The sequence below is a fragment of the Carassius carassius genome, chromosome 7 (assembly GCF_963082965.1).
Source record: "Carassius carassius chromosome 7, fCarCar2.1, whole genome shotgun sequence".
NCBI classification, from domain to species: domain Eukaryota; kingdom Metazoa; phylum Chordata; class Actinopteri; order Cypriniformes; family Cyprinidae; genus Carassius; species Carassius carassius.
The window spans coordinates 2302936-2329553 of record NC_081761.1 but is presented as its reverse complement, the minus strand read 5'-3'; the positions used below and the strand labels follow the sequence as shown (position 1 = coordinate 2329553).

General features: G+C 33.9%; 1 long non-coding RNA gene across 1 annotated transcript; it reads right to left on the bottom strand.

Annotated features, from left to right (window-relative positions):
* Positions 1 to 943: 943 nt before the first annotated feature.
* LOC132142979 (uncharacterized) lies at positions 944 to 21817 on the bottom strand. The gene is made up of 3 exons (XR_009434137.1): positions 21708 to 21817; positions 10321 to 10453; positions 944 to 1353 (listed from the first exon to the last, which is right to left on the bottom strand). It is a non-coding gene; the product is annotated as an uncharacterized LOC132142979 (long non-coding RNA).
* Positions 21818 to 26618: the final 4801 nt, after the last annotated feature.

The following is a 26618-nucleotide window of genomic DNA, read 5'->3' as shown; positions in this document are numbered from 1 at the left end:
ATTTAAATGTGCATTTTTGTTATTAGACCATGAATGTTTAGTGTCTCAATCAAGACGTGTTCAAGTCTACATCCTTGTAGGCATCACATTTAACTACTCCTGTGTTTCCTAGTCTACAATGCACGAGGAATAAGACGTCAGTATGAAATTAGTAGCAAATGGAGGAGAGACACGTCAAATCATTATAAAACACCAATTGTATACAGTGTTTTAGTATAGTGATTGCAATGAGTTGGGTAGCTAGCAATGATACACTATAAGAGATATCTGTGAAATTTACGGTAAAAAAAAATACTGCAGCTGTGGTTGTCAGAAATTTGCCAAATTTACAGTTAAAAACTGCATTTCATTAACTTATAACTTATATAATGTCACACAAGAGATTCTGTGTTGATGTATGGTTTTTCACTCTTATTATAAGATTAATTTTGAAACAGTATTGTACTGTAAAATACATGAAACATTCTGTTAGATCTATTACAGTTTTCCACTGTATAAAAAGCCTTTTTTTCATTGAAATTCAGATTTTTATTTATTTATTTTTTTCACAGTGAACTTGTTTAACTACGTTTTCTGTAGGATGACATCACTTTGGCATTTAAAAATAGTGTTGCCTATCCAGTAACAAGGTTATTTACTGTTTTTCCTCATGTTGCTTTTTGTTAGCACTTTGTCACGCGACTAACACCTGTTTAAAATGAGTAAATTAACTTGAGTTGAACTACTTCTTGAGTAAGCTGTATTTAAGAGCAGTTTCTCCAGCACTGCTAACCATGTTTTTATATCTAAAACCCGGCTTTCTATTAGCTGCCGGGATGAGAAGCAGAATTAAATTGAAGCCTTTTCATGCCATTAAATATAAAAGTCAGTGTATCTTTGCAGCAGCTCACTGTCTGGCAAACGTGAATTAATATAATTTCATTACAAATCCAATAGTGCAATATTTCAGCGAATGTACTTTTAATTCCCATCTCGTTTGCATGGATAAAATAGATGTTGACTAAGGGAGTTGAATTCTAAAATAAGCCTGCGCTAATCTTTTTTTTTCCAGAGAGGTGATGGAGGAAGAGGATTAGATATCCCAGCAGAGTCATTTATCAAATGTAAAAGTGCATATTGCTTTCCTCTCTAATGCATACGTAGCGCGAGCACCCAACAGTACCTAATTTTTCTTCTCTTTCTCATCTCTGCTGTGATGCTGGGATGCTGGGAAGGACGCGATGAAAGATGCTCCGTGTAACTCCTAACCTCTGTCATTTGTCTCAGCCGTCCGAGCCTTGATCTCCCGTCTTGTGTTTTTCCTGTTTCGCCTTGACAGTGCCATTAGATACAGGCCCGAGCGCTGGGGAAGTCCTGTGATGAGACATACGTTTTCATTAGCCTGCTGTACATCATGGGCCTCTTGTTCCTGTCGCCGTTTTCATCAAATTGCAGATGGTTTTGTCTGTATGCATGTTTGTGCTGTCTCCTGATCTGTCTAATAAGTCTGATCTCCACCGTCTCTCCAGCATATGTTCACACGGACATGGTTGATTGTTCAAAAACTAACGGTTACTGTACGTTCGTTGACTGAGCCGCTGTTTCTTTTATTCTACAGCTTGTTGGATTAATTATCTGATGTGGCGTTTTGTACCCTCACAGATGGGCTTTTGAATTAAAGAAACCAGGAGCTCTTTGAAAAAATCTGTTTCAGCTCTGAAGAAAAAGATCATGTGCAATAATCGACAGCATATGAACATCTACATTTCTGAGCAAGAGAAAGAAGGTGCATGTGCCGTCTAGGTTGAATTTAATTTATTCATTTTTTCTTCACCGTTGTGAATTATTCATCACTGTCTATTCTGTAGAACAGTGGGTTAACTGGTGAGTCACGACCCAAAAATGTTGAGGACAGCTGGGAAAAATGAATTTGAGACTGCATCGTATAGAAATAGATTACAGAGAAAGAAATGGATTACATTAAGACTTTTCAAGTAGTTTCATTTGTTATCATGAATTAAAAATTAGCAATACTGTGTTTATTAATATTAATGTTTGTATCTTTAACTTGTATCTGTTAATATTAGCCTTAAATTTGCAACTACTAATTTTAATACTTAAAAATTAAAGGTAGCAACTGAACTTAAGTATAATCAAATGTCTGTAACTTCAACTTAAATTTTCAACTTAAAGTTGGCTAAGTGATTTAGATGAGTTAAAGTCATGGAAAAACATGACTTATTAAACATATCCTCATCCTTTAAAAAAATATATCCGGTATATATATATAAACCAAAACTACATGCTCAGATAAAATAAACAGTTCACTTGCAGTGAATGCGAACACAGTGTGTTAATTACTGGCAAGTATCTTTGAAATTCACGAGTTATTTAGAAATTATAATCACTGGTTATGTTCAGCTCAAGGCTTGATAACATGTTTTTGGAAATGTGTCACTTATTAATTTCAGTGTTTGGTTTTACTCACACCATTGGTTGAAACAATGTTGCTGTTGAATTAATCAGGAATATCTTACAGCTGATTCTGCAATTTAAGCTGAACAGAAAAGGCATTTCAACACTAGAAAAAAATGATGCAATTTATGTGCTTTAGGATCCAGGAAACATGGTGTGCTAAATATTGGTTCTGAAACAAAAAGCAGTGGAGAACAAGATATTAATCAGGGATTCTTATAAAGTCTCAATTTGAACTTCCAAAAATTAAAGCCTTAACAGGTCTTGAATCAGAGCAGAATGTCATCGTCTATCGCATGCATTGCATATGCCTCAGAAATCCTTGTCAGTCTTTTGTTGTTGTTGTTTTCCAATAAAAATGTGCATTTACAAACAAAGATGCATTTACTTGAGATTTACTTCAAATTTTAAATATGAAGGCTTGATTTTTGATTGTTTATGCTTAAAAGTAACAAATATCTTTCGGTGGGGCTGGGGCGTGAAAACTTTCTTTACTTGGTCTTAACAAGGTAATTAAAAAGTCTTAAATTTACCTTCATAAAACCTGCAGAAACCCTGATATGAACTTCCCAAAAGAATCTCTATGATCTACTTATAGTCTTGCAATGCTTTTGGGAAACTCTGATTAATAAGGTGTTAAGAATCATGTTTTGCCGCCTGAGAAAATAGTCAGGGAGCGTGAAAGATTTCTTTATTTTAGGTCAAAAACATCAGTCTTCAAACCCTTTGTGTGACATGCTTCCCAAATAAAACTGTTAGTGCTGTCAATCATGACCGAACTTCAATTATTTCTATATTCTGATATAAAAGTCTATGTTGACTTTCACAAAAACTCATAGCAAAATCACCCTAAATAAGTATTATTTGTGCTTTAATAAATGTGTCAGTGCATTTGACTGATTATTTAACAACTTTTAAGCATTTTCCAGTGACAAACTGAAAAATGTAACTTTTTTCAAGTCCTTGCTTGTTATACCAATTTGTGAAGCTGTAAACTTAATGAAATTGTAAAAGAGTCTGCAGCCATAATTGTCTTGTATCGTTCTGATAACAGTTTATTAAACAAATTATTCGGACAGTCATCTAATTAAAACTTTTCCTCAGTTAATTTTTTCCCCATTTCCTCCATTATCATATTCCTCTTTGTGCGTACATATCGCAGCCTTAATTCACTTGTGTAGAGGGAAATTAAATGTGCTTCTGGTTGATTACATTTGGGTGGCGAAATTACCTCAAGCTCCGTGCAAACGCAGCACCTCTAGGCATCCAATCCGTAACAACCGGCCAACATATTCCTTTAAATAAAGGACCGGGTACTGAATTGTCATTTTTTCATGGCGGCATGCACCTATTCAGGCTAATTTAATTGAGATTTGCCTCGGCTGAATAGGATGACAGCCGGTGCTCTGTTGGAGAACTTTCCCAGGTCTATATTAATACCTTCACGCTGAGCGTGTGTGACAGTGATTGAAGTGTTGTGAAATGCAGGTAAAGAACAATTCATTATCTTGTCTCTTTAAATACTTTCAGGTTTATCAGAGCGTTTTGTAGTTTGGTTTGGAGTGGAGGGACTTTGACTGAATCCTTGCAGTCGCTTCAGTGGTCTCTGCTGATGGACAACGGGCCATTAAGAGCGTGTTTGATGGTTTGTGTTGGGCATGAACACACACAAGTGCAGTGACTAAAGAGCTGTTGGGGTAATCATATGTTTTGCCAATCCTCAACACAAAAGATGATTCTAAAGGCATTTCACTTTGTAAAAACGTTATGTCCTTCAGATCTGGCATGCTTGATTTATTTACAATCTTGGATTTTGTTCTCTAGAAGTCGTCCTGACAGTAATAGAGTAGCGTTTCGTAGTGGTTGAAGTTAGGGGGCAAAGGGTTGCTGGTTTTAAGCCTTGCAATGAATGCATACAGGATTTTTTTTTTTTTTCATGCATTGGCCATTTTTGAGATTTTTTTCTTAGTGGAAAGAAAACATCTGATATATACTCTTAAGTGTTGCTTTAATTGCACTTTATCTATTTGCATCTGTAGATTTCAATTACAATAAGTGTCTTTAAAAGTAGTTTTCTGAAGAAAATGTTTTTTCACTGTTTCAGCAGCAACCAAACTTGAAAGTGGTTTGTTCATATATAATTTATACGTTATTCCTTAAACAGTATTTTTTTTTTTCAGATTTATAGTGATAAAAAGAGATATACCATGCAAATACGTTTTTTGAACCTGACTTTCAAAGATTTGTTGTCAAAATATATGTAAATCAGTGCATATTTAATTAGTGTAATTTTGTAAGCTATGAAATTAGTTCTGTTTGTTCAGAAGTATTGTTCATATCTTACATACATTGGTTGCTATAACAATGATGTCAGACTTCCTCACATGCATGAGGAACATGATCTGTATTCATTTTAACTACTAAGAGACAGATATGCAAAATAAATGAGGTTCTATCGTGAAAATATGTTTTAGTGCATTTCATAAATGGCTAAATGCTTTATCCAAAGATATTTACAACACAATAAAGCAATTGATCAGTTCATGTGTTTCCTGGGAACTGAACCAATGCTTAGCTCTGTTGGCACTAGTTGAGTTCTCTTTAAGAGAAGCTTTAGCGTCAGATTTACTGTTCAGATATTTTGAATCATGTATGCAAAAAAAAAGAAGTGACAGCTCATGTGGGCTGCGCTGTAGTTAATTATAAAAAAGTGAGATCTAATTAAGCTTCACATGGTGAGAAAACTGATGCTTTGAGTTATTAATAATGAGTTATTAGTACAGTAAGTGTACTTTAACAGTGTTTGTGTGTGTGTGTGTGTGTGTGTGTGTGTGTGTGTGTGTGTGTGTGTGTGTGTGTGTGAGAGAGAGAGAGAGAGAGAGAGAGAGTGTGTGTGTGTGTGTGTGTGTGAGAGAGAGAGAGAGTGTGTGTGTGTGTGTGTGTGTGTGTGTGTGTGTGTGTGTGTGTGTGTGTGTGTGTGTGTGAGAGAGTGTGTGTGTGTGTGTGTGTGTGTGTGTGTGTGTGTGTGTGAGAGAGAGAGAGAGAGAGAGAGAGAGTGTGTGTGTGTGTGTGTGTGTGAGAGAGAGAGAGAGTGTGTGTGTGTGTGTGTGTGTGTGTGTGTGTGTGTGTGTGTGTGTGTGTGTGTGTGTGTGTGTGTGTGAGAGAGTGTGTGTGTGTGTGTGTGTGTGTGTGTGTGTGTGTGTGTGTGTGTGTGTGTGTGTGTGTGTGAGAGAGAGAGAGAGAGAGAGAGAGAGAGTGTGTGTGTGTGTGTGTGTGTGTGTGTGTGTGTGTGTGTGAGAGAGAGAGAGAGAGAGAGTGTGTGTGTGTGTGTGTGTGTGTGTGTGTGAGAGAGAGAGAGAGAGAGAGAGAGAGTGTGTGTGTGTGTGTGTGTGTAACCACACAGACATACTGTTTAAGTAAATAAATAATATATCTATATATCTATCTAGGTAAGACAAGCTTAAAATAAGGGAAAGGTTTGATTTATTTTTATTATAACCCATCCTAAGGTTCTTCGAAAATCATCCTAAGGGACATAAATCTAAATAAAGAATAAACTATATGTATATATCAGCATTGATATTGATTCTTCAGTGAACACAAACTTTAGTGGTTGAAAGCAATGGAACTGTGTGAAAACAGCCGTAAACACCTCAGTAACTAAATCTTATTTAACTTTGTGACTCCTGCTGTTGTGTGTCTGGAGAAATCGATGCATTTGGGTGCAATTAAAAGGGCCATGAACTGCATTTATGAAAGTTGTATGTTGTTTCCTTAGTTGGAAATGTATAGGCTACATCAAAAACTGTCATAGTTTAGAAACTAAAGGCCATTTTCACTTTAAAGACTTCAGTGTAATCGCCCACTGCTTTGATTGTCTAACATCTTTGCATATGAAATAATTCTTTGAAATCGGGAGCTGGGAACGACGTCACACCCAAGTGGACCGGATAGACATGTTGACATGTGCTAATAAACAACATATTGTCACTGGATTTTTTTTTTACTGCTGAAGCACTAAAGCAGCCAAATTGGATTCTGAAGTTGGAGTTGTCATGATTTCTCTGAAATTCCAAGGACTCAATGGAGTCTAAAAAAAGTTCCTTTAAAGAATTTCCAAATTCTGAGTACAACTGGAATGCAGCATAAATATGGAGCGCATTAGTGCCTGCCTACATTTTTAGCCGCATTGGTACCAGATTTGTTTTTGTTTTGTTGCGGTCTATTACATGTGAAACTCTTTTGAAAACTTCTGAGATTAACTAATCAAGAAACGTGTGGATGATAGCGTTATATTTAGACACGCTTTGCATAAAAAGTTGAAGCCTTTAATACTAATATAATCCCTCCACAGTGACACTACTGTCATAGCTGCTGGATTATAAATCATATCTATGCATTAGCACCTGTAGAATTCCTCCCATGCATCATTCACAAGCAAAGCCATTCATTAGGCTATTTCCAGCTAAGTAACTCTCGCTCTCTCTCTCTCTCTCTCTCTCCTTCACAGACTGATAGCAATTTCCTCATAGATGCACACATCTTTGTACCGAATGTAGCGGTGCCCAGGAAGCTCATTGCATTTGATAATCTCCTCTCAGGTTGTGTGCTAGTTCAATCATTTATCTGCTCAGCACCAGCCTGAGCTGTTTATTCCCTCATCTTACACCGTCGTTCCTGTAGAAGGCAGGGGAGGCTAGTATAGTGACACAGAGAGAATCGGAGATCTCACTGGGATCAGTCGCACTAACTGAGTCTTAAACCGCTCGAGCTCCCGCAGGTGAGGCGCCTCATCTAATCCAGTCAAGTTCTCTTCCCCCCGAGGCAGAAAAATGTTGGTATAACGCTGGCTTTTTATATGATTGCATTTTAACATTAGTGAACTGCGGTTCTTTTATTGCTTGCTTCGGGATGAAAGCAGTTCAGTCGATCTGAATCACGCCAAACTCTGCTGACGGACTTCTCCATCTTTCTCAGATGTCTGTGATTGGGATCCTTGAGTGTGATACTACAATAACTTCCAGGGATGCTAGAGAAGTTGTGTTGGTGCAACTCTGTTGTTAAATCCCTGCCGAGAAAACAGAGACCAGCAAGCCAATGAAACCACCAGACTTAAACCTGCAAAACCCCTTAGATTGGTGAACAAACAACATTTGTTTTTTATATAAAGTATACAATTTAAAGTAGAATTATATTATATTATATTATATTATATTATATTATATTATATTATATTATATTATATTATATTATATTATATTATATTGTATTATATTATATTATATTATATTATATTATATTATATTTATTGTTACTACTTGTATATTATTAAAATTTCATTTTGCTTTTGGTGGCATTTATTATACATTTTATGTTTTCAAAATAATGTATTATTACATACAATTTTTCCATTAAATGGTTCCATAAAATGACGAATCCGATCTTATGCATTAACTAGTAAATCCTTTATATTATATGTTTATATATATATATATATATATATATATATATATATATATACTGTATATATATATTATATATATATATATATATATTATATATATATATTATTTGATGTAAAGTAGATATATGATTTAGAATTAATATACAGCTATATATTATGTATATAATATTTTAAATGTAAATAGAATTTTTATATTCCATTATCATTGTTATTATTAAATATTAGTTTTGGTTCAATTTTTATTTTATTTTTTTTTCAATCCCAGTTATTCTTCTCTGGGAGATACACCTGCTTAAATATTATTCATATTATTTTTTATTTATATTTACATTATATGTCTATTCAATTATTATTTACATGTTCTTTTTATTATTTATAATACTATTTAATTGATATTATATTATATTAATTTATTGTTCAAATTATATTAACTAAATATTAACTTTTTCTGTATTGTTATTCTTGTTATTTTTTAAACTGGACATATAAAATGGTATTCTTAAAATAACTCATTATGCAAATACCATGGTACATGAATATGATAATCATTTCATACTACTGTATATTCCAGAGTACCACGGTATTACTATCTTCTAAATGTACCTCTATCGGCGTCCTTATTTTTTTGTGTGATGCTTTAATATGAATGTAAATATTGCTATAAATAGATCTTGTCTTTAGATATTTCTGATTGATAATTAAGAGAAACATATGGAGATGTACCTGTGTAATTACTGGATCAGTGTCCCTCTGAAGAGCAGAAGACAGATGTAATTGAGGGTCTTGACAGGTGTATAAGAATCATCTGGACCGACTGAGGCTAATTACATCTAATTAGCCACAAGCGCTCATTTCTATTTTAGTTTTCAACTATCAGCTCTCAGAGTAAGAGATTCTTAAGAAATGCTGTGTGCTGCATGAGAGCGATAAATTCCTCGACTTTGTCTTTTCCCTGTTCTTTACTTATTGATTGACTTAAGCTTCAGAAACGCAGCATCGCTGTTAGAGGCTTTCAATCATTTAGCGTGATTAAAGTCTTTCCACACTTTCCTTGCTCCAGACGCGCAGTGTGAATTTCTCACAGTGCTGTGAATAAAGCAGATGATTTTTGCAGTATGCATTAGGCCTGGCTTTCAACTTCTGCTCATCTCCTGCAAACCAGAGCAAACGGTGAAATAATTCCCGCGACCAGAGAATGCAATAACATTTGCTCTCCTAAGTGACTTTGGTTTAGCCTGTGTTATCTGAAGGCTGTCTGCAGTTACTCAAACATATGAATGATGAAGAATTCACTGACATGCTGTTTTTCTTGCTTCAAATGGTGTGGCACTAATTCTGTCTTTTACTAATAATCATGAACACTTTTCCAGTGCTTTTCACTCTCAGGGCTGCAGGTGAATGAAAAAGAAAAAGAAATGCATCCATATTTGCCTGTTGCTAATTAAAGCAAAGGGTTGATATTATTGAAATAATAAAATACATATATGTTATATATATTTATGTAATTCCATTTTACTTTGATATAGATTGTGGTATTGGATGATTACAATATTCATGTACTATGGTATTATACAGAACACAGTTACATGTCTGAAAAATAATATTTAATGTGTATATGTTTAAAAAAAATATAAATTTTTTAATAATAATAATTATTAGAAAGACTATTATCATCATCATTTATTAATATTAATGCTTTTAATATAATCCTAATCATATTTAAATTATATTATTAATGACAATAATATTCACATTTCAATTATTCAATATTTTTTGCTGGTTTTAGCGGCTCTTTGATCATTCTAAGAATACTTTTACATGTCTAAAAATAATAATAATAATAATTAATGTAAATATAAGATGTTATATCAAAAACAAGATATAACAGAAAATATATAATAATAGCAAAAATTATATTTAATATGTATATATTTGAAATAATAATAATAATAATAATAACAAATATTTAATTAATATTATTAATAATATTGAAATGTTAATAACATTTTAAATATTAGCTGTTTTTGATGGTTTAAGCAGGTCTTTCATAATACAAGAAATTACTTCTCAGAATATTTAATGCATATACAGTATATATATATATATATACATATGTGTTAAATTTAAACAAGAAATGACGTACCGAAAATCATATATTTAACATTTGTAATCATTTAAATAAAAATAATAATATTTTTTATGTAATTCTAATATTATTTAAAGAATATTATTAATGATAATGATATGTACAATTCAAATAATAGACAGGTTCTCACAAACAAGAAGTTATCAAACAATCAATAGTTGGCCTTGGAATTTCTCCATTGTTTTCCCATTTCCCATGGTTTTGTCATTTTTAATATGTCAACCTGTGGTCGTGTTATGACTGTACAGTTCCTGACCTTGCCGAGATGATAATGCAGTCCTGAGGACAGGAGGCTGTCTGAAAACATCCATCAGCTGTCATATGAAATCCCAAAGAAGCTCCATCTTCATAGTTTGACCTGTTGTCAGGTGTCTTTAAACCAGCTGAACCTTTAAAAACAGAGCTCAGTGTAAAACACACACACACACACACACCTTACAGCCAAAAACCTAAAGGAATGTGTCTGTTTATAACAAATATTAACTAAAGCGTGCATTATTGCATAACTGCATATTCATTATTTAATCAGAAGTCAACACAATTTGATAATATCGTATTTAACAATTTCCAATATAATATACTAAATATTAATTAAACATATTATACTGTATAGGAATAACCTGACCTTACAGACCCTAAATGCAACTGATGCACGCTCTTAAAATCACTTAAACTGGTCCAGCAATGTGATTGCGCGAATGTTCCGTTACCTCTCCCACCTGTAATCACATGCCAGATCCGTTACCCCGCTTTGTTCCGGGACCTCGCAATTTACAAATTAAGCACTGATTAGAAGAATCATTCAAATATCATAAAACCAATCCGTAAAACATTTGCATACTCACTGAAAATATTGACTTATAAATAGTGAGCACTGATTCATCAACAAAAATGTGATTCTTATGATCTGATTCTGGAAATTAACTTACTGTCTAAAAGATTTGTTCTCAAAACAAACTGATCAGGGCCCGGTTCCCCAAAACGTTCTTATCACTAAGTAGTTCTTAACCTATTCCTTAACCTCTCTCTTAACCTTATGGCTCGGTTCCCGACACGTTCGTACGCTAAGTATATCTTCTGTAAGTCACACTTTCGTAAGGTTGGTCTGGACCATTCGTAGCTCTCTCTTACCGTTATTTGAGCTCATGACGCTACTGTACAGCAGTCTTTAGAAATCAGCAGAGCGAAGTACAAGTCAAACTATGGTATGTTGACAATTTTGTGGCTCAACAATGATTTTCTGTTATTTTTTAAGACTCATAATAAATTATGTTCGCAATGGATACAGGCCTATTTATGAAGTTGACTTTATGTGGTTACAGAACTAATATGGTGGTAATTAGCCTAGGCTTTTTCGTAATGTAATTAAAGCGAATTGGCAATCATTTTTTTGATAATTAAAATCTGGCAAACAATTTGGCTCTAAATGGCTAAGATCTATAAATGGGTAAGCATGGTGGTGTCCAGTAAGCGACCAACTATGGCAGCGATCCAACATATCCTTGTATTGAATCAAAGACGGAGCCGGACTCGGAGCCGTTTAGTCCATGTCAGTTTTTTTATTCGGCAAAACTTAAGCCCTTTTGACATTTTGCCTGACGTGGCTATATTAAAAAAAATCCCCTCCCAAGACAACTCACTGTGGAGCAGCTGGACCTTCCCAGACCTGCGCGGCGGAATTCTGCTTTAAGCCCTGAAGCCCAGCGCTACGTTTTTTTATTATTATTATTATTTATTTATTTATTTTGCTACAGAGAGATTCATCGAGGTCGTGGGAGAGGGCTACGGCCTAATCAAGACCTCAGTGTGGAGGTGTGTCCACACAGTCACCAACGCCCTTCTGCGCCATGCCGGGGACATCCTGGTGGATGGCACACTCATCCCTATCGGTAATCCATCAGTGATTGATCGGGAGGAAATATCGCGAAAGGGATACGCGACCATAAACGTGCAGGTTATAGTGGACCATAGGGGTGTGATCTTCGACTTGGTGGCAAGGTCCAGCAAATCTTCAAGTTCCCTGACGAGAAGCTTGGTGCCCTTGTTTACGTTGCTTCCCTAGCATATTTTGTATCTAATTCTCTCTCTCTCTGTTCATTGTAGATAGGTTGTTTTTTATTAAAAACATAAACCAATTGCAATCAATACCGCATTAAACAGAAGTAACTGCAGCTGCTTGCCAATCAATTCTGATTGTAAAGTACCTTACCATTAATATAAAAGTGTATTATATAATTTTCATAAGTCGTTAAACCCATGTCAAAAAGCGGCACAACGGGATAAGGAAGGGTGGATGATTAGCGAGAGATACCCGGTTCGTCTAACCGTCACAACATAGCCTATCGTGTGAACATATTACTGACCATTTGATAATTTAATTTATAGTCTATATTCTACTGATAACTTAAACTATGTTAAAATAAATGTTACTGTAATAATTTGAGGAATGTGTCATTTGCATAGAACGTGTTGTCTTTCTTAACGCTGTAATGCACCTTCATGTGAAGTGGAAAATCGATTCATGAGCAATCGATGCCAACTAATTCAGCACCCTGACTTTGGACAGCGCTCTTGTAACGTCGGACGTAAGAGGCAGCGTGCTAATAAGCTTCCTAAGGGACACTTCGGGGAACACACTTAGAAACATCAACAACTTTGGTAAGATATATCTTTCGATGTCTTCTTCGCGCGCTAAGAGTGAACGTTATCGGGCCCAGGTTCTCAAGTTTAGCTCACTGACTCAGTGATTTTGGCTTAAAGATTTGTTCACAAATCAGACTGATCCAGCTCCTGAATTCAACTCGCTGACTCAGTGATTCGGTCTAAAAGATTTGTTCTCAAAACAAACTGATCCGGTTCTCAAGTTCAACTCGCTGACTCAGTGAATTGGTCTAAAAGATTTGTTCATAAATCAGACTGATCCAGCTCCTGAGTTCAACTCGCTGACTCAGTGAATTGGTCTAAAAGATTTGTTCATAAAACAAACTGATCCGGCTCCTGAATTCAACTCACTGATTCAGTGATTCGGTCTAAAAGATTTGTTCATAAAACAAACTGATCCGGCTCCTGAATTCAACTCCCTGACTCAGTGATTCTGTCTAAAATATTTGTTCACAAATCCGACTTCATTTTTTTTTTTTTTTTTTTTTTTTTTTTTTTATTTATATTTGCACCTTAACATACAAAATGACAAAAATAATAATAACTAAACATAAAATATCCGAACAAAAATAAGACAAATATTATCAATTTAATGATGTGCAGGAAGAGACAAAAAACCCCAACTGGGCTTATGTAACGCCTCCACCTATAGACATAATTACAATAAAATCAAAACAAAAAACATAGAAAATAAAAACATTTTACTACATAAAAGTAACAACAAACTAGTGAGATACATATATCCATAACACACACACAAAACACACATGCACATACTGTACATGTATACATACACATAACATCAACAAATTTTAATGACGATTACAGTAGCCTAATAAAAAAAAAAAAAAAATATGATCATAACATAAAAATGGAATAATATCTATATTAAAAATGTAGAACAGTAGTTAAATGGGCTTTTAAATACAACCCGAATTCCGGAAAAGTTGGGACGTTTTTTAAATTTTAATAAAATGAAAACTAAAGGAATTTCAAATCACATGAGCCAATATTTTATTCACAATAGAACATAGATAACGTAGCAAATGTTTAAACTGAGAAATTTTACACTTTTATCCACTTAATTAGCTCATTTAAAATTTAATGCCTGCTACAGGTCTCAAAAGTTGGCACGGGGGCAACAAATGGCTAAAAAAGCAAGCAGTTTTGAAAAGATTCAGCTGGGAGAACATCTAGTGATTAATTAAGTTAATTGATATCAGGTCTGTAACATGATTAGCTATAAAAGCTTTGTCTTAGAGAAGCAGAGTCTCTCAGAAGTAAAGATGGGCAGAGGCTCTCCAATCTGTGAAAGACTGCGTAAAAAAATTGTGGAAAACTTTAAAAACAATGTTCCTCAACGTCAAATTGCAAAGGCTTTGCAAATCTCATCATCTACAGTGCATAACATCATCAAAAGATTCAGAGAAACTGGAGAAATCTCTGTGCGTAAGGGACAAGGCCGGAGACCTTTATTGGATGCCCGTGGTCTTCGGGCTCTCAGACGACACTGCATCACTCATCGGCATGATTGTGTCAATGACATTACTAAATGGGCCCAGGAATACTTTCAGAAACCACTGTCGGTAAACACAATCCACCGTGCCATCAGCAGATGCCAACTAAAGCTCTATCATGCAAAAAGGAAGCCATATGTGAACATGGTCCAGAAGCGCCGTCGTGTCCTGTGGGCCAAGGCTCATTTAAAATGGACTATTTCAAAGTGGAATAGTGTTTTATGGTCAGACGAGTCCAAATTTGACATTCTTGTTGGAAATCACAGACGCCGTGTCCTCCGGGCTTAAGAGGAGGGAGACCTTCCAGCATGTTACCAGCGTTCAGTTCAAAAGCCAGCATCTCTGATGGTATGGGGGTGCATAAGTGCATACGGTATGGGCAGCTTGCATGTTTTGGAAGGCTCTGTGAATGCTGAAAGGTATATAAAGGTTTTAGAGCAACATATGCTTCCCTCCAAACAACGTCTATTTCAGGGAAGGCCTTGTTTATTTCAGCAGGACAATGCAAAACCACATACTGCAGCTATAACAACAGCATGGCTTCGTCGTAGAAGAGTCCGGGTGCTAACCTGGCCTGCCTGCAGTCCAGATCTTTCACCAATAGAGAATATTTGGCGCATTATTAAACGAAAAATACGTCAGAGACGACCACGAACTCTTCAGCAGCTGGAAATCTATATAAGGCAAGAATGGGACCAAATTCCAACAGCAAAACTCCAGCAACTCATAGCCTCAATGCCCAGACGTCTTCAAACTGTTTTGAAAAGAAAAGGAGATGCTACACCATGGTAAACATGCCCCGTCCCAACTATTTTGAGACCTGTAGCAGAAATCAAAATTAAAAAATGAGCTCATTTTGTGCATAAAATTGTAAACTTTCTCAGTTTAAACATTTGCTATGTTATCTATGTTCTATTGTGAATAAAATATTGGCTCATGTGATTTGAAAGTCTTTTAGTTTTCATTTTATTAAAATTTTAAAAACATCCCAACTTTTCCGGAATTTGGGTTGTATCTTTTATTACATTTTAATGAGGAGGAGTTTATTGCTAAGTGGGAAAAACTGCTCCATAATTTGGTACCCCTAAATCTAATAGTAAATTGACCTCTGCACGTAAGAAACTTTGGAAGATGAAGATCTAAGGATTGACGAGTTGAATAAGAGTGAACCTGTGAGTTAAATTTAAAATAAGTCTTAAAGTGCTCTGGGATATTTTCATAATTAAAATATACCTTATAAATAAAAACACATATTTGAGTGATATTAATATCATACACAGTAAGTATCTGAAGATTCTGAAATAGAGGCACAGATGAAGAATGTGACTCAGATCGGGTTGCAATCCTGACAAAACGTTTCTGAAGAACCAAAATTCTATGAAGTGTAGAAGGAAAAGGGCTTGCCCAAACTATATTGCAATATGAAAGATATGGATAAATTAAACTGTAATAGAGTGTAAGAAGACAATTTGTAGTAATGAGATTGCTAATCTTCCTAATTATACCAATAGATTTATTTATTTTCTTGCTAACCCAGTCAATTTGTGTTTTCCAATTCAAGTTCTCATCAACAAAAATTCTGAGGAATCTTGTTGTTGAGACTTGGGATATCTCCACAGTCTCCATTTTGACTTTTGAGAGGTTCTTAGAATATGATTTTTTTTCCACTAAAAATTATATAATTAGATTTCTTTGTTTTCAGCGATAATTTATTTAATCTGAACCATGTAGCATATGCAGTTAAACCAGTATTTACATTTTTAATCAGAAAATTTTTATTTTTTAATGAGAATAAACTAAAGTTGTGTCATCTGCAAACATTATTGGGAAAAGAATATTTGACACATTTGATAAATTATTGATATAAATAAGAAATAATAATGGTCCAAGAATGGACCCCTGAGGGGCCCCACAAAGTAGTCTGGATGTGTTGGAATAGCATCCATTAATACAAACAAACTGTTGTCTGTTTAAAATATAATTTTTTAACCATTCAAGCGTAACATCATGAGAATCATATTTTTGCATTTTTTTCAATAGAATATGATGGTTGACTGTATCAAAAGCTTTTGAGAAGTCGACGAATATACTACAGGTAAATTCATTATTTTCTAATGCAGAGGAAACTTTGTCAATTAAAAAAGCAAGGCCATAGATGTGGAATGACTTTTCCTGAAGCCATGAACTTTAACTAGTTCTTGAGTTTAACTGTTTAACTTAGTTTAGTTAACTTAGTTTAACTTAAGTGATTGGTTCTTAATTTTTAACAAAACAGCCTGATCTGGTTTACAAGTTGACTCAGTGAGTCAATCTAAAAGATCTGTTCAAAATTCAGACTTAACCAGTTCTCAAGTTCAACTCACTTACTCACTGATTCTTTTTAAATGAAAGTGGAGTAAATAATGTCAGAACAACTTTTCTCGAACCATATTTGTTCAAATCACAGTTCATATGATGTAAAATTACATAAAAATGAAAAGCTTGCTTCTTGCACGTTCACATCAGCACATTTAACGTCTCTGAGGTTGATTTGGGATGCTAATGCTAATGATTTTCTCATGCTTTGATCTCTCAAAGAGTGATGTGGTTTTAATGTGTGAGAGCTGAATATATTGACTGTCCTGCTCAAGTGGTTCTTTATCTCACAGCGATGATATTAGCATCAGACCAACATTTGTGCAGCAGCAACTAAAGATGAATACCAATTGATTATCATCTATGGCTTCATTGTCAGGATGAAGCGTTTACACAATGGAGCATAAATGATGCAGTTTCTCATTTGTGTAGATATCAGCTACAGGTGAGGATAAAAACAGTGAAAGTGTTGAATGAATGATGAGGTGTGGTCAGGACACAGAAGAGTTCAAGCATATTAAAGCAAGCTCTTTTGAATCTAGATATTGAGTTTTACTGACACTTTCCACAAACGGGCTGAATTGGAGTGCTTTTGAAAAAGAAATAAAATCACTAGTCTCATTTTGAGAAATGCATAATCAAGTTACTGTTGATTTTCTGTCTGTTAAGAAAGTGGAACATTTGATAAAAGTCAATTGTGACACGTGACAGCATTTTAATTTATTTTTCTACGTCATGGTGGAAATTAACTGTGTAATAGTACAAAAAAAGTTTTCCTTACCAAGTTATTGTTATTGCATAAACTAGCCTATATATATATATATATATATATATATATATATATATATATATATATATATATATATATATATGCATTAATTTTTACAATTTAATTTTTGACACTTTAAATAATTTACTTAAAAAATTAAATATATCTATAATTATATACATATATATATAATAATACAATTTTATATCTATTGCACAAAACTTTCCAGCCCTGACTGCTTTTTTTCTTTCTTTCTTTATTTTTTTCTTTCTACTAAATAAAACTGTAGCCTCACATCTAGCCTTGAGTACATTATGCTTTTTATTTAATGTGTTTGTTTTATATTTTAAAATTAATATAATTAAATAAGATTTCAAAACTGCAACTAACCCCTATACTTGCCTATTGTAGAGATTATAGTTTGTTTGTTTGTTTGTTTAGATTAAATAACAATAGCCCCAACTATCTAGTCTAGTTTTTATTAGTATTATTAAAATTACATTTCAAATTGCAACTACTGTACATAGCCCTTCACTACTTTGTTTGTTTGTAAGTTTTTAAAATATAATTTCAAATAAAATTGCAACTCACCCCAACCAACAGCTCTAGTTATTTATTTATTATTTGTTTGTTTGTTTTTAATGGCAATTTTAGCCACAATCTAGTTTAATCTAGTTCGTTAGTTTATTATTTATTTATTTATTTATTGATTTTTAAATAATTGTCACTATTTATTAATTAAATAGAATTAACTATACATCTATCCATTTAATAGAATAAAAGAAAAAGAAAAACATTTTAAATTGCATGTATTTTATTTTAAAATAAATTACTTAATCTAAATTACTTTACTGCAAGAAAAAAAAATAACAATGACCCAAATCGGGGCTTTAAACCGTATTCAGACATGTCATACATTTTGATCACAGCCTGCAAATCTTTCATAATAACCTCTTAGTAAAATTCTTCCTTGAGGTTTGAGGAAAGCGCTGGCCTCCCGAGACCTTTCTTGAAGAACTCTCTCTCTCTCTCTCTTTCTCTCTCTCTCTCTCTCTCTCTCTCTCTCTCTCTCTCTCTCACTCTCTCTCTCTCACTCTCTCTCTCTCTCTCTCTCTCTCTCCCTCCATCTCTCTCTCTCTCTCACTCTCTCTCTCTCTCTCTCTCTCTCTCTCTCCCTCTCCCTCTCTCTCTGTTATCAGTACAGTGGCGTATGTTTCTGAACAAATGGTGTTTGATGATAACCTTCCTCAGAAGCTCCTCTGAGCTCTTTTCTCTGCTAATGCATGTTATCTAGGTTGTCATCCAGCAAATGTTGCAGGAGGCAAAACTGTCTAAATGGAAGGATGACTTCCACTTCGCCAAAGTCTTCTTTAGGTATCTTAGCACACATAGCGGTAATGTATCAGCGTGCAGCGCTGCTTTGTGACGGGACCATCAGTAATGCTGTAGATGTGTCAGCAAACACACAGAAACTACTGTACTTCAGCACAAACACACACCTACAGAGCTTCATCAGAGCTCACAGGACAACAGCCTCACTTTATCATATCATATCATATCATATCATATCATATATGATATAATATCACACATATATTGTGATCTTTTTTTCCTTACTTATTTATTTTCATACAAATTAATCAAAATGTAACGGTTTATACCAAAAAATTAATTCTGTCATTGTGTACTGTCGCCTATATATTAGTGTGAAGTAAAAAAAGAAAAAATTTAATTAAATTAAATTAATATAAACTAAGTTAATTATTATATCTTTTTTGAAGCATTATAGGCTATATATGTAAAAAATAATAATAATAATAATAATTGTAATCAAATGTACTATCACTCACTTGTCGTCCATTTTTTTTTGACTTAAGAATCAAAAACAGAGCTAAAATTCATAAGTGAAACATGCACTAATTTTTTTTTTAATTAATGTTTACTGTATAACTGTACTGTATTACTTTCTGATCATTCATCATTACCGTTGTTTTAAAAGATGACATCAGAGGCCATTCTAATTGGCTTGTTATCTGCTATTCACTATGCAAACGTAAACAAAAGCAGCATTAAATGAAATGTTTTTGTCTCCTGATTGACCTGCATTCACCTCTTTTCTTCTCGTCTCGTCTTGTCTCTTTTCCACAGGGCCTGTTTAATTAAGTTAGGAAGCAGTCAGTCTTTACTTAAGGATAACAACACGCACACAACAGTCTGTTTATACTGCCATTAAATCCTATTCTATCACAGACGAGAGAGGTTTGTTTCACAGTGTATTTTATGAAGGAAATGTGTGTGCTTGGATGTTGCATGGTTACTAAGATGGTTTCTAGCACATCGTTATGTGTTGCTAAGTGCTAAGTTTACTTGATTTTAACTCACCAAACGTCCAAGACCAAGAAAATCCACTCACTTCAGACACCTCGGTTGGATTTAGACAAGTTACATTGTGTTTTAAAACAGAGAAAGTGCAAGTGTGACACTTGACTCTGGTAATGTGTTGTTATTTAAATGTTTACGTAAGTGTTAAGAGATTTTTTAAGTTAACTGTCTTAAATTAACACATTTCGAAAGCTGACAATGTTGAGCTACAGAGTAAATCCTGGAGGTTTCATGTCGTCTTATAAAGTAATTGTTCACTCAGAAATCTGTTTTAATCTGTTGTTCTGATGTGTTTTGGATACATTTTAAAGGGTAACAGACTGAATTGTAACACTGTATTCTATGAAAATCCTCCGTTTTGTCTGTTAATCATATATAGTGGCATCAGAAGCCTTAAAATATATTAAACTATGGAGCTTTTTCAGTCAAAAATCAAGATTTTATTAAATATACAGATAAACATTTATTTGTAATACAACATGTTAACCTCAGCAGCTATAGCAACTGTGCATTAAAATCAAATCAATAGTAAAATAAGATAATAATAATTAAAAAAAATAAGTAATAATCATTGGAACTGGAATGACAAGTGCATAATGACAGAATTATTTTTATTTATTTTTTTTTGGATATGCTGTTTAATTTAGTTTATTTAATTTGTATAAAAAAATACTAATATTTTTTATAATAAAAAAATAAATAAAAAAGTTTTATAAAAATGTATACAATGTAACTAAATATTTTCATTCAATTAATTAATGAATTAATTCAATTTATCTATACATTTATTTATAGCTTAAAACCGGATGGTATGAATCGGTGATAATACATAATGGTAGATTTTTATATGAACATTTTTTTATAAACTGTTAAATTTAATGTACTTAATGTTTGTTCAAAATATAAATAAAATATTTCATAGTACAAATAGTGTTTTACAAAAAAAATTAATGTAACTAAAATTACGTAATTTCCAATTAAAATGTATATTTATATTGAAATAAGTTTGTCACAGCACTAGAGTTACTCTATAGAAATAAAGTAAAAAGTTAGTAAAGTAAAAATAAATTAAACCTAAACCGTGGAATATATATATGTATGCATGGTCTGAATACTGGATTCTGATTGGCTGGCAGGAATGCATTACGATGCTTTAATGCACAGGTAGTTCCAAATCAGTTTAATTACTGTTCTATATTAATGTGCTGCTTTTATTTATACACACAAACATCACTCACACACACACACACACACAGAGAGAGAGAGAGAGTCTGAGACTGCACTGCGCATACACAGAAACATGTTCTCAACGCTGCCCTGTGACTTTTATTAATAAAATAGCCTAGACATGAACACATAATACATTAATGAATTAAAACAGCTGCTGTAAAGATAATAGTGGTGGTCGTAACGTTTTAAGCACTGCACCTATTAATGGAAATATCACAGGAGGAGGGCTGGCGTTTATGTACGACACGAATTGTACAATCCTGAAAGTCTGCATTGAGCTTTAATGCGGTAGGAATAATGTGCTCTAATTGATTTGGATATCCTAATTACATTTCTCCAGTCTCATGTCTCATTAGCAAACGTAAAAATAGGGGGCGAGTGAAAGCTGACATTAATTCATGCAGTCTGCCCACGGGATTGAGGAATAAAACAAACAAACACACACTCGTTACATGCAGACAATCACGCAGACTTACAGGTGGACTCGGATTTACTCTGTTTACATCAGTTAGAGAGCGCTGGTGTGTCCTCTGGTCAGCCCCAGGGGATTGTGGGACTGCAGTGGCTCGTCCATCTGCTGATTTTAAAGGGAATCGTTCAACCAAACCTGATGTGGAGAGTGTTAGGATGTCCTGAATGAGAACTGGGACTCACATCACAGGCCTTTTTTTTATTGTATATTAAATAAAAAGAAAACAATACAAAACGAGAAGAGAAGCTAGTGCTTACTGACGTGTTCTGGAACAGTTCATTCACTCTTTCCTAAGATTGGGATCATAAGGAAGGCAGCATCTTGTTGTCTTCACTGCATCTTTGTCATTTGGTTTCTGCACGTTCTCCTCTGTCATAAACACTATGTGTGTGAATCGGTGGGCGGGGCTAAACAAGCAGTGATGTCGAAGCAGGTGTTGATCATCTTCTGCGGAGGCGGAGCTTATCCACACTATGACATCATAGAGCAGACTGCCTTCAATATAAGCTGTTTTTAGACTAATGACAAAGTTTCCATTTTTGAGACTTGCAGGATGTTTTGTAGGGCATTTTGGTGACCCTTTAAAATATGTGTAGAAAAAATATGCATAAAGAAATACGTTTTATAATGCATTTCACATATCTAAAATGTTCATTCTTAATGTCTCATTAAAATTAGTAGATGATCATCATGATATATAATCTAATACTTTTTATGTTACAAAAATATTTTTAGTTTGTTATTTGTTCATTACACACACACACACACACACACACACACACACGCACACATATGACTTAAATTATAATTTTAAATTTTACAGTAAAATATTAATTTATCTGCTACAAAAAAAATTACAAAAATGTATAATGTCATTAAAATGATAATTTTTAATTTGTCAGTAAATAGTTTTTATCACTATATATATATATATATATAATTGAAACAACATGTTTTAATTTGTCATTAAAATTATGTATTATTATTTGTTTTATTTTTTTGGGGGGGGGGGGGGGGATAAACAATTCTTATAAATCTACATTTATAAGATTATCAGTGAACAACTTAATTTTTGAATGTGAAAGATAAGTAAAAATAGATACTTTTTTAAATAACTTTATTATTTGATTTCCTCCCTCGTCTTCTGGTCCAGCCGGTGAAAACGGCTCATCTGATGACTTAGTAAAGCACCAGCACACTTTCCTCGAGACTCATGAAGAGCGGCAGGCTTTAATATAGAGCAGGTTTGTCTACGTCAGCTGTTTTACAGCAGCGATGAGTGTGACTCTTCCAATCCGACTGTACATCTCAGTTTTATAATAGACTTTAATCTATCATGTGGTCATTTAGTGCTTGTGTTAGCAGCTCCTCCGGAATCTAATGTGGCCTCAGATAAAAAGCACGCAGTGATCAAGGGCCGGCCCTTCATATTAAACACCCTTTGCTCAATTGATATTGATTTCTGCAGCTTTTAATGTATTAATCATGACCTCTCCTGAAGTCTGGCCTTATTCACACCATCGAATCATTTCATGCTGCTGAAATGCTCTGGCCCTCGTGCCCAATCTAAATTCAATTTGTGCATTTGTACAAATATCTGGGTTGTTGTTGATAATGATATTATCGGCATAGATTCAGAAGCTCTAAATCCTTGTTGCCGGTTGTTAGTTTATTTGTTTGTCGAGTCCCGAGGAAAGGATTTGGCTTTAATTAATAATTTGGTCAGATTTTGAGAGCAAAACCTTCTCTTGTTCTCCATCATTTCCTGTCGGTGACTCCTTAACGAGGATTTTGAGCACCATCTAGTGCTTGAAGGGATAAAGGCAACCTGGTGTTAATGTATGCAATGTTTGTGCTGGTGCTGTTTAGATATTCATAGAAAATCACAACAAGGCGGAGCAACAACTGGAAGCATAAGAAAACAAATTGCATTTACACTGCCTGTGATGTGAGCTTTCTGCTGCAGCCCGTAATGCTGAATCATGTCATCTTAAACAGCCTTGGAGTGCAGTTAATTTCTTGTTGCATTTAAATGTAGATAGTTTATTGCACAGTTTCTGTGCTTAGTATGCATCTTTTCTGTAAGAGTATTGGATGATCTAATGCATTTGCCAGAATGTGCAGTATGTAACAGTACGTGGAATACTGTATACAATACAATTAAACATTAAAACATTTTTTATTACATTTGCCAAATATGCTAAATAAAAAAAATGCACAACACATGCATTTTATCATTGCATATTACATGCTTTTTCATGTTCTTCTTAACCAGTTTACAGTATGCAGCATTTGAGCATAAATGTTTGTATTTACTTTATTTTAATGTTTCGAATGAATGTTCATCCGTTGATTCATTGATTAATTCACTTCTCTTTCTTAGGGTTTAGAAACCAGTCTTCACAAAAATACCAATCTTGTGCGGCTTCCATCTGTCCTGAAGTGTTAATGTTAATTAAAACACACATTAAAAAAAGTATTTGAAAGGAAGTTAAAATAAAATATTCAATATTCAAAACATTGCTTTGGCAACTAATTCAAATAATAATAAAGAAAATATCAGAATATAAAAATGCAAAATTACATAAAATGACTACAACTTTTTACATTTAAAATTAAGTAAACAGAAATATTATTATTAATATTAATATTAAAATGGAATAAAAATAGCTAAAATTATTTAGATAAAAATATCACAAATGCAAAAGCACAAACAAAAATTACTAAAACCTAAACTAGAGGTAAAATAAAATGAAAAAATACAAATGTTAATTCAAAATGTAAAAAAAAAAAAAATGCAAAATTACATATAATTACTAAAACATAAACTGAAAAAAAAAATTATATATATATATATATATTAAACTATACTTATATGAAATTGGGAATTTTTGGGAAGTCGTGGCCTAATGGTTAGAGAGTCAGACTCCCAAACGAAAGGTTGTAGGTTCGAGTCCCGGGCCGGCAGGAATTGTGGGTGGGGGGAGTGCATGTACAGTTCTCTCTCCACCTTCAATACCACGACTTAGGTGCCCTTGAGCAAGGCATCGAACCCCCAACTGCTCCCCGGGCGCCGCAGCATAAATGGCTGCCCACTGCTCCGGGTGTGTGCTCACAGTGTGTGTGTGTGTGTTCACTGCTCTGTGTGTGTACATTTCGGATGGGTTAAATGCAGAGCACAAATTCTGAGTATGGGTCACCATACTTGGCTGAATGTCACTTCACTCAAATTACTCTGGTTTGAAAATGAGTTCAAAAGTCAGACTATTAATAAATACTGTATTAGAATATTAATAATACTGAAATAAACTGCCAGTAAGAAAGAATGATGTTTTTCTAATACACACACACACACACACACACACACAGAGATACTTGCATTTGTGGTTTAAGGGGACTCTTCATGCATAATGGTTTTTATACTGTACACACTTTATTTTCTATCACCCTACACTAAACTGTACACCCAAATCTACCCCTTACAGAAAACTAATTTCATTAAACACCGTTTTGTATGTTGTTTAAGCCTTTTGTTTTACCGGGACAGGAAGTGTCTTCATAAACCATGTTTATGTTGTAGTACCCATTGTACACATTTGTGCACAGTGGTGCTCCTCTGACAGCATATTGATGTGAGCGCAGACCTCATCTAAACTCTGCTCTGTAAAGCTCAAGAGTAGATGATAATTATCTATCTGTTTGTCTTGTGGAGTGTGGCGCACTTCATTAATAAAATCAATTAGTGTGCCCTCATAACTGTGTATTGATTTACATCATGCCATTCATCTCTCTAGTCTACATTCGGTCTCCGTGGAAACATCACATCCCAGTTTGACATCCTGTCAGCTGATGTAACGACAACAGATCTGAGCTAGTCCGGTTTGATTGTATGTTTGATTGATTTTGATTGAATTCACTCTTGAACTCAATCCCAGAAACAGTCCTAATCATTCTGGATCCTCCTGTTTCTCATGATATAAGTCCAGCAGTGATGCATTTCTGCCACTGAATACAAAATACAAAAGGGAATTGCTTTTGAGCTCACATTTTTGATGTTTTCTTCTCAGAATTGCCTGATACTACCAGAACTCGGCATTCGGAAATAGTCAAAACTGCCTTAAAAAAACTCTGAAAGGCAACAGAAAAAAATATCAGAATTGAAAGATATAAACTCATCACAAGAAAAATTGAAATATATAACTCACAATTGTGAGCTTATATATTCTAGTTATGAAAAAGAAGTCAAAAATCCTAGAAAAAAAAGTCAGAATTGCAAGATATGAACTTGTAATTGCGAGAAAAGTCAAAATTTGCAAAATATAAACTCAAAATTGTGGGAGAAAAAAATTTGAATTGTGGGGGAAAATTCTGAATTCACAATAACATTTATTTTATTTTATTTTGTTTTGTTTTATTTAATTTTTTTATTATTATTATTTTTTTTTTTTTTTTTTTTTTGCGGCAGAAACAAGCTTCCACACATTTGCATCCAAATCAGAAGTTTGTGTTCAAATCAGTTTTTCTTCTATGTGCATGAACAATAAAAGAGGCAAACGAAGCTTTTCCTTCTTCACACGTTCCCTTGTGATCTGAATCCTAGGAGAGAAAGACTAATTGCTTCTACAGACAAACCGCCCTGTAAATGAGTCCTAATTTGCCATCGTTTTAAGCCAGGCAGGAGAACTAGACTCGGCTGTCTCTGAATCTATTATTCTGTCTCTCCTCAGAGGATTGACTGAAATCGTGCGCAATCCAAAATACATTAAACATCTTTAGGGCTTGATTGAAGCTTTTTGTGTGTTTGGAAGAGGAGTGGATGAACAGAACGAGCGAGATTCAAATAATTCATCTTATTTGCCGTTCATTAGAATACAAAATGAAAATACATTATCATAAATTTGAACCTTACGAGTTCATTTGTGAAATTAGGCTGCATAAACATGCAAGCAGTGATAAAACTTCTCATTTATCTAAAAAAACGTTGAGCAGATGCTCACAACATATAGCATAGTGTTGTTTGTTTGGAGGATAATATTTGTCTGAAATACAACTGTTTGAAAATCTGGAATCTGAGGGTGCAAAAAAATCCAAATATTGAGAAAATCATCTTTAAAGTTGTTCAAATGATTTCTTAATGCATATTACTAATCAAAAATTAAGTTTTGATA